Raw genomic sequence first — 13,894 nt, 5'->3', positions numbered from 1 at the left:
ACTTAACGAAGGTTTTTCAATTTCAAAAATCAGGCGACACCATGAACGTAGCCGCAAGTTATTTATTGAGTGATTTGAAATAAACATCTAAGACATTTCCTGAGACGTTAAATACCATACTCGCCTCCTGCCAAGTATAAGATTTTCTGATTTATTAAAAATCAACTAAATCGATTGGAGAATGTGAAATGGTGCTGCGAACGACAATAATGAAGGTTTAAAATTAAATCCTTTTATGATTTTTTTCTATTTGAGAACAGAAAAATTTAGTAATTGTTATTTTTTTATCTGCTAGACTTATGTTCGTTAAGTTCCACTTGGACAAAAAATCTTCCGCTCGCTTTATACTTTTAATGAAATTTTGGAAAAATGCTAAATGGACCCATATATTGAGAATGAGTGAGAGGTGGGTTTCGATCCAGTGTCGTCTGGAATTCTGGGTTTGTGTATTCTATGCTTTAGGCCAGCTGATGGATGAAGTTAATACAGTAGAAAAATTTATAATAAATCAGCCAGAGACATATTTGTGAATATCTAGTGCAAAATCAATCTGCCGTCCTGGTAGAAGTCGGGTTTGTTAATTGTGTAGATATCCAAAATTTGACTAAATATTTTTGTTGATGGCATCGTGAAAGCATCCAATGCTAAAAATAAATTCGCATTTATTCATCATAAATGTAGGCTAATTTACCTTTTTAAGACAACACTTATGTAAAAAAATAAGTAATTGACAAAAAAAAACTGAAAACAACTTGGTAAAAAAACGAAAATATCTTAATTTTCCCAATATTAGTACTGTAGTCAAAGATTTTTGGATACCTGCCAAAATTAAAAGCATGTGCTACTGTTTACGATTTGTGTCACATGGGCTGCATGTTTTCATCTACTTCGCCAATCAGCGCGCGCTGTTATCCAGGGCACGTAAAGAGACAGTTTCAAGGCCCACCTAGGTAGGATGAATTCGCGGGAATTCGTTTCCCGGAGACAGAGGGGTTGGTTATAACAATTAATCCTTGTTTGTAAATAAATACCGTATGAATGTTAAAACTGGGTTATATATATGGCAAAATATCATTTGATCTCCCACCTAAGGCGTAATATTTCCCGTCAGCCTCGTTATGGAAATAGGTTAACTATGCAAGGAGATGTTGAAACAGATTATATTTTGAACTTCTTGATTCGTCCATCTTGTGTGAAATTTGCTAGTTTCCATGCAATATTTCATGCTAATTTGTAGGTGATCGATTCTGACAAGGCTCCAGGAAGCAAGCTAGATGGACAATACGTCCATTATAACACAAGTTACCCGCGATGAGGAGCCGCTTAATACTTTTCCTTCACCGGAAAAAGGTAGGTGTCCGTCAACCTGGTTTCAGGTTGTGTCAACATGGCGCCGTACGCATGGAACCATGTCATTTATTGAAATGAATTTTTAAGTCAAATCCAGAATAAGTTATGCCGAATAATGGCATGGCCTGGTTATCTTGGTTAACAACATGTGAACGGTATATGTGCATAGTTTAAGTCCGAGCCGTTTTGGCTTGAAGCCGACTACTAGACTGTGTTGTCATTGATAATGATGTTGTATTGATAAAGATAAACACAGTCATGTGCCTTTGGTTGGCCTTGGTTTTAAAAGGATTGACACTCAATTTGATTAATCTGGACATCTGCAATTTGACACACATCACGATGCCATGAAATTCAGTGTAATAAACGTTTTAAAAAATATAACAGTTTTAAAAATAATATAAATTAACAAGTAATAGTACCTAGTATCAGTAGTACAGGACACGTAACACGTATCTGGGTCAGTAATTGAGAAGTTGGGGCCCTGTTAGGGGTTTCCAGATAAAGACTGAAGGTGGATAGATTATTTATTAATGTGTCTGAGAGAAAAAGCTATGCATTAAATCTGTTGTTTTCATCTTATGGCTTCGTACAAATGTTATTTGGCATAGTATTGATAATTCATTACCACTTTGCTACCTTTTCAGTATTTCTATTGCATAGAACTGTAGTATGAACTGGTGACAGAACATAAGTCAGTGAAGCTATAATGATGATGTCATTTAACCCCTCTCCCCTTCTTTCTGTTATGTAAGCGACAAGTTAAAATTTCAGAACTTAAAATAGTCATATAGCTGTAAACTTGAGTTCCAGATCTGTTGGCAGGTGTTTGGTCAGGATGCCACTGCATTTTTTATTTCCAATCTTGAAAGCAGCATCATGAAACTGAACAGTCAGTTTTGAAAGCATTGTTTGCACTATTGGCAGCTTAAACTTATCGAGTGACAAATTTACCCTGATATAATTTTCATTTTTTATACCAGAGATGATGTCATGCCAGTATAACTTCATGAAGTATCATAAGTAGATAAGAACTGATAGGTCTAGACTTGTTTGTTTTATTTGGACCACATTTTAGTCTTACTGCTGATTATAAATCATGAGCATAACATTACTTATTAGACCTTGTTTGGTGTATAGATAATTATCATCCTGCCTGTCTATGTTCACCATTGATTTGGTGAAAAATAAAAAGGGGTATGGGGATTAACCCCACTCTACTGAACTTTGGAAACTCTTAAATAGGTAGCATTAAGTAAGTGACAGGTTTTAAGACTGAACATAAGTACACTTAAGTCTTCAGTTGTCTTTTTCACTGCCTTATGTGGTTACTAGTAAAGTTCTCTTTACTTTGATTTCAAAGTTCAGTTATAACCACTTAGCTTTCGACATATTGATTGAAATCTAAAGTGAAACTACCTCAGACTTATATACATTGAAAAATAAAGAAAAAAAAGTGGAATCACATATGGAAGAATTATGTCATAACTGAAGGTCATAGAGGAAATATTGAATGTGTTCATCTGGGCAGGGCCTTTGGATTATACAACGGTGTTACCTCAGTGTCATGTTCATTTTATTCATTTGAAATCCCGAGTGAATCCTTACAACAGTCTCTGTACTCCATATATCACAATTAACATACCTTAGTTCATCATTAACCCAATTAATCCTGGTTCAACTGAAATGAATTTTAGATATAAATAGAGTAGCTCAGTATAACATAAGCCTGCCTGTTGTTATACTGCAGTCTGTAAGCAGGTGTAGAAGTTATATGATATCACAAATGTTATTATCACAGATCCTATTAACTCGGTCCCTGTTGAGTTTCCTTGCTCATTCTTTATATCTTTAGGATATGAATAAGGTGTTCCACTGTTAGTATGTGTGCAGGCACTAACAGATACCTAGAACGGTTCAGGTGTACATAAAGACACGGGCAAGCATGAATTTTCAGCTCTCTGTAGATCCTTTTACTCTCTTCCACTCCAACTAAGTAACCACAAGAAGGTGTATTCTTTTAGTTTTATAACTGTCTGGTTTTGTATTTCAGACCTAATTCAATTTTTTTTTATTTTGTGCCTGAAGACACTTCCAAGTTGGTGGATTTTTTCCCCTGGTCCAGACGGGCCTCTTTACCTACACCTGAGATGGAGTCCTATTTCAGTTAATCTCATGTACCTCTGTGTGTACATCTTTAGAAAAGAATAAGGCATATGTATAGAAAAAAAAGATGGTACTTGTTTGCTCTTTCTGAAAAATATCCTGTCAAATTTGCAGTGTGACATTCATCATATTTCAGAATTTTAAAATACGTTTGATATATTTTATTTTGTAAAAATGTATCACTTATTTGTTGTCCAGTTTCTGAAGCAAGACTAGTTGTGGACTCTAAAGAAATCTTCAATGAAATAATCTTCTCAAATTGATCACTACCTATCTGTCTACTGCTTTGAAAGAATATAATTGGAAATTTGTATATATGTATCCCCTTGATGAAGCTTTCATTGAAATGTTAATTGTAAAAAGAGGTTCATATTTGAGTTGTTAATTGTTTATTGTGGTAAACTTGAAGTTCAAAGCTTTGTAAAGAGTTGAGATGTTGTTCTGAATGGTGTGATCATTTTTGGCTCTGAAAGAAAGCTGGAAGCCTTCAAAGTGAGTATAAATTGTACTATCAGAAACCTGATGATGCAAATGCATGCACATTGGCTTTCAAGTCAAGTGAAATATAAAGCTGAATTATGACAATGGTAGCTTATCTATTTTTGTGGTTAAATTATTGGCCTCACAGGACTTTGACAAGATTTATGCTTTCAAGTTGGGCAACAGTTGATGATAAACATAGTGATCAGATAGAGCGAGTACTATGGAAAATAGTGCAATTTTAATGGCTGTGCCCTTCAAAGATTGAAATACTGTGATTTTTGTATTATAGGCAAGATATAAGAATATCACAAAAGTCAAAGAAGGATTTCCAATTTTCTTTTTTTTTTTTTTTTTTTTTTTTTGAGGGGGGGGGGGGGTCATTTTCATGAGTACTTAGTTCTAATAGTATCCCATAAAAGAGAATTGTTTTCAATTATGAACTGTGCCATATTTTTTTCAGTTTAAATCAGTTATGCCTAAAAGTTTGTATCTTTGGTCCTCTTACTTTTATACACCTCTGAGGTGTTCAGACAATTTAAACATTGTTTTGCACAATGCCTTTCAACTTTTGTCAAAAGATAGATGACATAAAATTCAGAAATGATGTAACAGGTGTAATGGACAATTTTGGGCGTATTCTGGTAAGAAATGTCCATCTAGACTAAATTTGTCAAATTTGTGTAGAAACATGCAGTGGTCATAATCGCATGTGGGAGTGATTATAATTAGGTGTAGTAGTTATATTAGGCTTCGTTCACATGCAATGTCTATTTTCTAAATTCTATTTTCTATTCGCGCTATCTTATGATCACGGTCTGTGCCCTGAATATCCCACCGCGTAATTACTGGCAGCGCGAGCCAGTTACTTATAGTAACTTATAGTAACTGGCTCGCGCTGCCAGTAATTACGCCGCGGGATATTCAGGGCACAGACCGTGATCATAAGACATACCGCAAATAGAAAATAGAATTTAGAAAATAGACATTGCATGTGAATGAAGCCTTAGACAGGCCTAGGATATATATCTGTTTGCTTGTAGCTGTGTGCAAGAATTGTACATTAAATACATCACCTGTCAGAGGAAATTATTTACTAGTAACTGCATTACAGTATATCTTAGCTGAGAAGTGTGCATGTCCCAAATTTTAATTATTTAGAAGTCTGATCTGGGCTTAAGGATAGATTATGCAACTAACACTGAATAGGATTTGTAACCAGACAAACAAGGACAATGTACCTATGGCTGTACTAGTATGTATTATAGAAGATGATGTGTGTATCAAAGTTTCAGGACACTAGTCTAGAGATAATAAACAACTACTTGCATGTGTGAAGGTATATGTTTGGTGATCTACATTAAGTTAACTAGATATTAACCTGTAGAGTCAATATAGAGTGAGCTATTATATTGTAAGATTGCATGATTGTGGTAGCTGTGCTCCAATCCTTTCATAGCCTTCAGTCATAATCAATGCTACATGCTGTTTCAGCATACTTAGCTGATTGAAACACTCACAAACAGATTCATGGCCATGCTTCATTAAATCTGTTTTGAATTCTGTTTTGGCATGGACTACAAATTTTTCTGTTTTGGTGTAGTGCACCTAAGCTAAAAAATCTGAACAAATGGTTCTCGATAGACCACATCTAACAGCCACTCATTGGGATTTTCCTGCCAAAATGAATTTTCCTGGGTAAAAGAGCAATATTTTCCTGCTTACGAATTATTGCTTGACCCATCCTTGCACTTGGATTCAATGGTGTGTTCCATTTTTAATTTAATACTTAACTTTTAAATGACTGGTAAGTCAAATTAACATCTGTCATCACACACACAGTGCCATGTTTTAAATAAGAAAATATGTACAAAATTGGATTGAAGAGTCTGAATTTGGAAAATTTAGAAGCTTTACAGGACATAAATGTGATTGTGGGGGATTTTCAGACGTGTGGAGAAAACCTCTAAAAATTCATTTTGGAGGGGGAAATCCCTTGGAGTGGCCCTTAAATTTGACCCATAAAAAACTTTGCTGAAGCGAATTTTAAAGTGCAAATTGACATGGTGTAATTAACGTAAGGTAACTGTTTATTATGATAAGGAGTACATGTCCAATAAGACAGTTTTTCAATTGGTGCTTTTAGTTAAGGAAACCAATAGACCTAAGATCTAAAGTATTTCAGATCTTAATTCAGTGATTGTACATTGCATTATTTTATGATACTCACTTTTCAGGTGAGAATTCTGGCCTTAACTAAGCCTAGGACATACTGATTGGGATTAATGTGGACTATATAACAGAATAATCTCACCAGTTCATGAAATGTTTTGTGTTTATTGACCATGCTTGGTAAATCTGCCATTTTTTTAATCTGCCTGTGATATTCTCCAACAAGATTTAGCTAAATGTGTAGCAGATAAGAGAATATAAGACAGCATAGCAAAAGAAAGAGACAGTGATATAATCCCCTAGGCTTGAGAAGATGAAATGCTATTGAAAGTGTAAAGACAGATGCCTAACAGAGTCTGAGACCATCATTCATCATTTGGTTGAGGAAATAAAAATGCAAAAGCAATGTATTTAACTTTAAAAAAAAGAGCATGAAATGCTGCTGCAGAGGAAGATGCCACAATCTTTGTCACCTCTGTCATTACTGATATAATCCTATTTTTATCCATGTTGGATTTTTATATGATATACAGTTGGCAAATTTCCCATTTCTTCAGTTCTGGATAGCAAGTCGAGGCCTGGACACAGAAATGTTTTTATTGACTAAGCTGACAAACATAATGAATTGCCCTTGGAAAAACCACTGAGTTGTGTGCTGTGTAGGCAATCGTTTTACCATTTATCCCTTGGAAGTTTATTAGATAGAGAAAAAGCGATTTTGAAAATGCATTTTTTCTGTTGGTCTCTAATGTAATTTTTTCAAGACTATTATGGTACAGTAATATTGTATAAATCAGCTTTCTGCCACCTGCTATTTTTAGCGTCAGGAATGGGAGTTGTACATTCCAAAGCACCTATAATAGATTTGCCACAATGTGCTTAGCAAAAACTTTTTTCTCCATGCATCTGCTCAATTTTTTTGGACAAAACAAAAAAATTGCATCAATACTTACAGTGCATCATAGCTAGGTATTTGAATAATTGATGAAATAAGACATACAGTTATCAAATCTGATACACAGTTGATTTGATTAATGTTAGAGTTGCAATGAATTAGTTTCTCCTAGGATCCCCTTCAGTCATTTCATCATATTTTGCTCATGCTTATCAATGGGTGATTTCCATGAAGCTCACCAGATGGCAGCACCACAGAGCTGTAAGTAAAGAGGATCAATTTTTTTCTTTTTTATGAAATACAAATACTAGGTATATAGTAGATGTTCCATTGTTTAAGTGAACTTTACATTTGTGACATTTACTTACTAGGCAGCATGAAGTATTTGATCAAAGTTTAAGGCAGTGTTTAATTATCCATGCTATTGTTTTGCAGTAGTGGTACTTGAAATTGTGTAAGATAGTTATTCCTTATCATGAATATGTAGAAGCAAGTAAGAACTGGCTTTTACCTACTGATTACTCGTATGCCAAAGGCAAGGTACTAGTAAGATCTTGCTTTTACCTGCTGAATATTTGTCCAAGAGGGTGTAGCTGTTCATCATCCAAAGTCTTAATATATAAATATTATTCCTTATTAATGAATTCATTATGCTAATTTTCCCTAAAAGTGACTGTAGAAAAGAATTTTTGTAATATAAAGCTTTCTATTTTTCTTTGAAGATGGCCTGGGTTTAAACCAAGAGAAAAAACAGCAAGGTAAAAATGTATATATAGTAAATTATCTATTTTAGAACTCCATCTCAGTTAGTGCCGACTAGTTGTTGAAGACACCTAAGGAAAAATAAGTAATCATATTTTCCAGCCAAAATCTTTAGATTGAGACTTTACCTTTTTTTACCTTTTTTGAAGCATATTGATGAAAATGAGCAGAGAACTGTAACTACTACTAGTCAATAAGCAGTGAATTTACCTATCATTGAGATATGCCTACTGTACATGTTTACTCTTGTTACTCTTGTTATCTTTATTAGTTTATATTATCTTCCTTTTATTTAGGCTGTAAGTTTTGTAGAGTTACACTTAAAATGTCTTTGTTTCTTTTATACAGTGGTATTTTATTTTAGAATAATGGTTTGATATTTTTTAGGAAAAATATAATTGTGCCAATTAAACAAGGAGTGAGTTAATTGACCTGTAATGACTTTTGCCTCTTTCTAGTAAGTCCATCTTGTCACTTAGAGAATAAACAACAACTTTGTGAATAAAGCAGATAATAATGATATTTAAAGTTCATGCCCAAGTGGGATATTCTGTTAAGGGAGTCCTCAAATTCGAGTCAAGACAGGCTTTAACAAATTCTATATAGAGCACTTTCTGAAAACTGTTTACTAGGCAACATACATTTGGCCTAAAGATAGAGTTATCTGATCAGGGCAATCTAAAATTAGGAATAAGGATTGCAGTCAGTTGGTATTGCTCAAACCTTTATGATGTCTGATGCATATGAAAAAAATTTATATTTAATATTGAATGTGATTACAAGGGCATTATCCACTTTGGTTCTCTGATTGAATTTTTTGTGTGTGATTTAGTTTGTTATTACACAAAATGTGTGCGGCAATGATGTGACTCAGAGAATATCCTTTCATGGAATATCCCAGATAACTGATTTTGTATAAGGATCACCTTTAAAAAAAAATGATATGTTAAAGTGAAATGTTGCTCAATATTTACAGAAGCCATGGATTTCTTAAGGTACCGCAAATATTTGAGAGTTGTCAGTTGAGCCTTATTGACTTACGGGTTTAACCCCCTTTTTACTGATACTGTAGGCAGCCATACCTGCACCATATAATGTAAATAATAATACCGACTTGATAGCACAGTAAAGTGGAACAGTCATGGGCATGTCTCCGTCAAAGTTATGGTGAAAATCATGGATTTCTACCCAGACGCAGTTGGGCTAAGTATTCAAAGTAATGAAGATGGTTTACTTATGTGGAACATCCCTTCCTTAACTGCAACAAGGAAAAGGAGAACATCGAAAGGTAGATTGTTTGTTGTTAGAAGCTAACTGTTTTTTATCATCTATTTGTGACATTGCCATGTATATCATTACCAAAGTGTTGGGCCCTGTTATCGCAGCCATCATAAAATTATTGATTAGCATTTCATATATATGTGTTTACTAGTACTGTATTGAGGAATTCTAGTATTTTAGTTCAAGTTGTTACATATCATTTGAACATGCATGTGCATATACATGAATGGACACACGTAGACATGACAGATTTTGTAAAAAAAAAAACTTTAATCACGAAGTGACATGGATAGCTTGTGAAACCTGGCTAATCTTAAATTCAGGTCACTAACCTTAAATCACCTGATAAGCATTAATTTTTGTTCATCAAAACAAGTTTATTATCCTGTTTTGCATTCAGAATTTAAGTTTGATAAAGTCAGAACTGCAGACATGGCCTATTATAGATTTGAAATACATGTGAGTCAATGATGTGACAATTTATATTTCATTACTGTTACTGTTCAGAAGTCGGCCTACATGATTCATTTACAAGCTGGCCTTGTTTTTTATCAAGCCATCTGTTTAGTTTCCCATATGGGTATGCTTTGTACAAAACCAAATAATCCAACAAAAATGTAGTTAATCATGAATGATAATTTTGTAAACGTGCTGCCAGTATACAAGCTGTAAAAAACATTTTAGACCTAAATCTACTTTGCTACTGTTCTATTTAAAATCTACAGCATACAGTGAACTACAGAAACGGACAGATTTGAGACCTGAAGCATAGCTGTTCATTGATTTTGAAAAAGTGTGTCCTATTTTAAGCTGCCAAGGGCCAAGAAAATTCTTAAGATTATTGGAAATTGAGCCTGTGTACTGTTTTCCTCTATTATGCTTATTATAATCCTGTTTGTTTTGAACCAGTCAGTAGGCAGCCATATTGGAGTTGTGTGCAAAGTTTGCATACTCTCTGTAAAAGGTCACATGATTCCTCCGTGCCTGTTTTCATGCGAAAATTGTTGTTTACAAGTTGGTCTGACCTGGTGATGATGAACTTCATAGTACCACTGTTCCATTTAGCATAGACAAACAAAGAGGATAAGTATTGTAGGCATAGCCGTTAACAGTGGTTAAAGAACACAAGTAGCAGTTTATTGGAGAAAGGAATTTTTGAACATGAAAATTCACAGACTTCAGTCCCAAGGTAAAATAATAATGCCTGGGTCAGAGGTTGAGCAAAATGCACAAAGCACTTTGAAACGCACAGGAAAATCAGGGAATTTAGCAGAGTATTTTGATTTAAATGCCAGTCCAGCTAAACCTAGTCAGCGTAAGTATGCAAATTTCTGTCCATTTTCTTTTTTTTGCAATTAAAGCTTGAATGAAGTATTTAAATTAAGATTAATAATTATTTTGATGTTCATCTTCTTGTCATTCAATTATTACTCTGTTGATGACTTAGTTTGAACTGAACGTAATTGACAAAAGAAGTGACCATATGTGATAATGTTTGCTTTCTCCATATATATATAAAATGCAATGGGTGTTGCACTGTGCACAATAAGGCATTATCTCTCTAGCTTGTGATTTATGTATGGACCCCTAATGATGAATTCCTGAGATTTTTTGTTTCCTTCTGCAAGAGAAAATTCAAAGCATGTATCTTTTATTTACTTGATTATCATTGAAACAAAAAGCAAAGTGCTAATTAAGGAGATGCCAGTTATGGGTTTCTCTGCCATAATAGTAGGATCTTCAAAATGTTTAATCCATTTGTGTTTTCCATTGATTCATTTTAAGTGTAAGTGTGCAGACTCTGACTATTGCTAGTCGTGTTCAGAAGTACATGGTGCACAGGAAGATGTGGTGAACCAAGTTATAAAGACGCATTTACTGTTAAGCCAACCCTTTAATACCTACGGCCACATAGCTTGACAGTCTGAGAAGTGCCAGCCTATTTTCAGTGGAAACGGTGCTTAAGGGTGTCAACAGCTTTATTTACAGTACTCACACAGAAATTGCATAACTAGTCTGCTGTGTGAACTGTTGTTTGACCAAGGCCATTTTTCCAGCAAAAGTGTTACTTTTTTATCATAAAAAGTTCCTTTGATGGGGGTAGAGGTATTGGTTGAATGGATATCACACCAGCAGTAAGGGGGAAAATTTATTATTTAGATTTTGACGTGTATAAATTTCTGCATCGAAAATATATATTCTCTCTTTTATATATATCATATGAAAAAGTAATATTGATGGCCCAATACAATGGAACCATAAAAGCAAACATGCTTTTGTTATTAGATATGTGTTCATTTATGCTTATGAGAAACTGTTTCAACATTTCAAGTCAAAAGCGTGCCTGGGACTTGAGTGTTTTCTGTCAGCAGAATGCTTATCGCTTTCCGAAAACATTCTGTTTGTGGACTCCACTGACGTCTGCACGGTCATTAAATATGTATGCTTATACTCTAAGTGTCCTTTTGTCTTTGCACGTTTTTATTGGATTCTGTGTTATTGTTTATAGAGAAAAACCTTTACAGCACGAGGGCATCTAATAATGGGTATTAATGATACAAGAGATATGGCAGTCATAAAAGTTGTGACAATATTTTCATTAGGACTTCTGCTTCTCTAGGGCATTGCTAATGAAAGTCATCGAAAGATTATAAATTACTAAAAGATTATAGTAGAGGTCATTTTAGCCCCAAATTTGTTGTAGTGATGTCATAATGATGGATTGAAGGTGTCTGGCTCTGACATTGGTATTTACAAAATGAAGTCAATATAAACAAGTTAGTGGGTGTGTATGCCAGTGAGGTGGGATGGGATGTAAACAAACAAAGAAAAGCCTTTTTTAAATTGATTGATCTTCTACACTCCTAGGCAGTTCGGGTTGAACATTTAGCCAAGTAGGGACACGTATTTTCTGTGATTCATCACTGTAGTAGACTAAAGCAGTTGTTAGTGCCAAGTATTAAAGAGGGAACTTAAATTGGATTTCATATTTCATCTTGAGTGCACTTCATTTACTCACCAGGTGCCAGCCTAAAGTTGAAATATTGAGCAAACTAAAACAGCCATTTGTGTAGCACTAAAATTGATTAGATTTTCGCGGCCACATATTTCATCTGTTACGAGGATACAAAAGAAACCGTGCAGGAGAGAATACCACCTGACGAGAGTTGTGGAAATTGCACATTCCCATTATCATATTGGGTATTACATGCATTTCCTGGAACAACATTCAAACAGTGGTTTGTCCACAGATTGCATTGTGGGCAAGATTACCACTGCCATACAAAAGAGAACCGGGACTCAACTTGGGAAGAGGGAACAAGCACAACTTGTTAATGTGTTGCTGAGAAGAAAAATGGACATTTTTGAGCGCAGTGCTGGTAAATTTGGCGGAAATTATTACGAAGCGTTGAAAAGACAACAGGCTCACCATAGTCATATAGTTGCCCAGAGGTTACTCCTGATATCAAATCAAGTAAACTCTGATACAGGAAGAAGGGGTAAGAAAATTGAAAAAGCAGTGAAATTTTCTGAAAGTTTTTTTGTTTTCATTTTAACTTTATCACATTTATAAATCATAGATGGTTTACCTTTTATCCAACTGTCCATGCAATTTTGAATCTTGTTGAAGATTTATAAATTAGATGAAATGATACACATGCCTGCACACAGGTACACACATTGAAAGTAAGAATATTTGAATAAACATTGAAATTTTATTGTAAAACAGTGTATCATTTGGCAGCTAACCTTGGGGCATATCTGAAAATTTATTATCAGTGCTGTCTGTTTGGTGAATTACACGTATGGCCAGATCTTAATAAAGGTAGAGGTACCAACAAATAATAAGCTTGGTTTTCAGTTAAGGTGAGGGTTTAGATGATGATCAAAAATGTCCTGAAAATAAAGGCAGGTCAGCACCCATGAAAGTTATGACCTTAATGCTATGGGTCATGTGAAGAGTTAACCCCTCTTCCATCTGATGTCCTTAGACTAAATGTAGGACAAATGTATACATGCTGCAGATCACAACTTGTTCACATAGTGTGCCTTAAAATAGGGAATTATGATTAATAATAAATAAGTAAATAAATCGTGGAATTGGGTCAGTGACTATTTATAATTTACACATCTTTGTTGTATTGTTTTATTTGTTGATTTTTTCACCACGATTTTATAATATTTATGTGTGTGCAGAATGAGTCTTAAGTACAACAAATCTGTGCTCAATTTTAAAATGGTAAAGGTGGTCCTAGGAACTTGTACAGATTTCCTAAGACCTCAGAGCCTTGATGCTAAAGCTTTAATTTGATGAGTATTTTGTTTGAAACAGTCCATGGTTACATTTTTGACAGCTTCATTCCAAATCTGAGGAGTAATTTTTAATTGGATATGACAACATTACCCCCAATTCAAGGCCATTTTTTAGCACACATGCAAGTAAACAAGTGATCATTTGTTAATCATATGACTAGATTTTCAGATCAATACAGCCTCGGTCACTGTCTGTTTTAAAGTACAAGTATTGATTGGATGCGAAATGGATTTTTGTATCAGAACCACAAGTTTAGATGAACAACACCATAAGTAATTGGTCATATCTGTTTCATTGTGGGGAATTGAGACTGCTCGACAATATCAATTAACAACCATTGATGTCATCACTAGGTTGCTATAGGGTGATTTACACAGGAAAACACATCATTCTGCAACTATTGGACCACTCTCAATGAAATTAATTCATCTCAGGGTTTTGAGAGATAATCTACTAATAAAAAAACAAAGAGA

The sequence above is a fragment of the Lingula anatina genome, chromosome 2, assembly GCF_051362555.1.
Source record: "Lingula anatina isolate TDL-2025a chromosome 2, LinAna3.0, whole genome shotgun sequence".
Lineage (NCBI taxonomy): Eukaryota > Metazoa > Brachiopoda > Lingulata > Lingulida > Lingulidae > Lingula > Lingula anatina.
The sequence above is the reverse complement of the archived record's forward strand: the minus strand, read 5'-3'. Positions refer to the sequence as shown.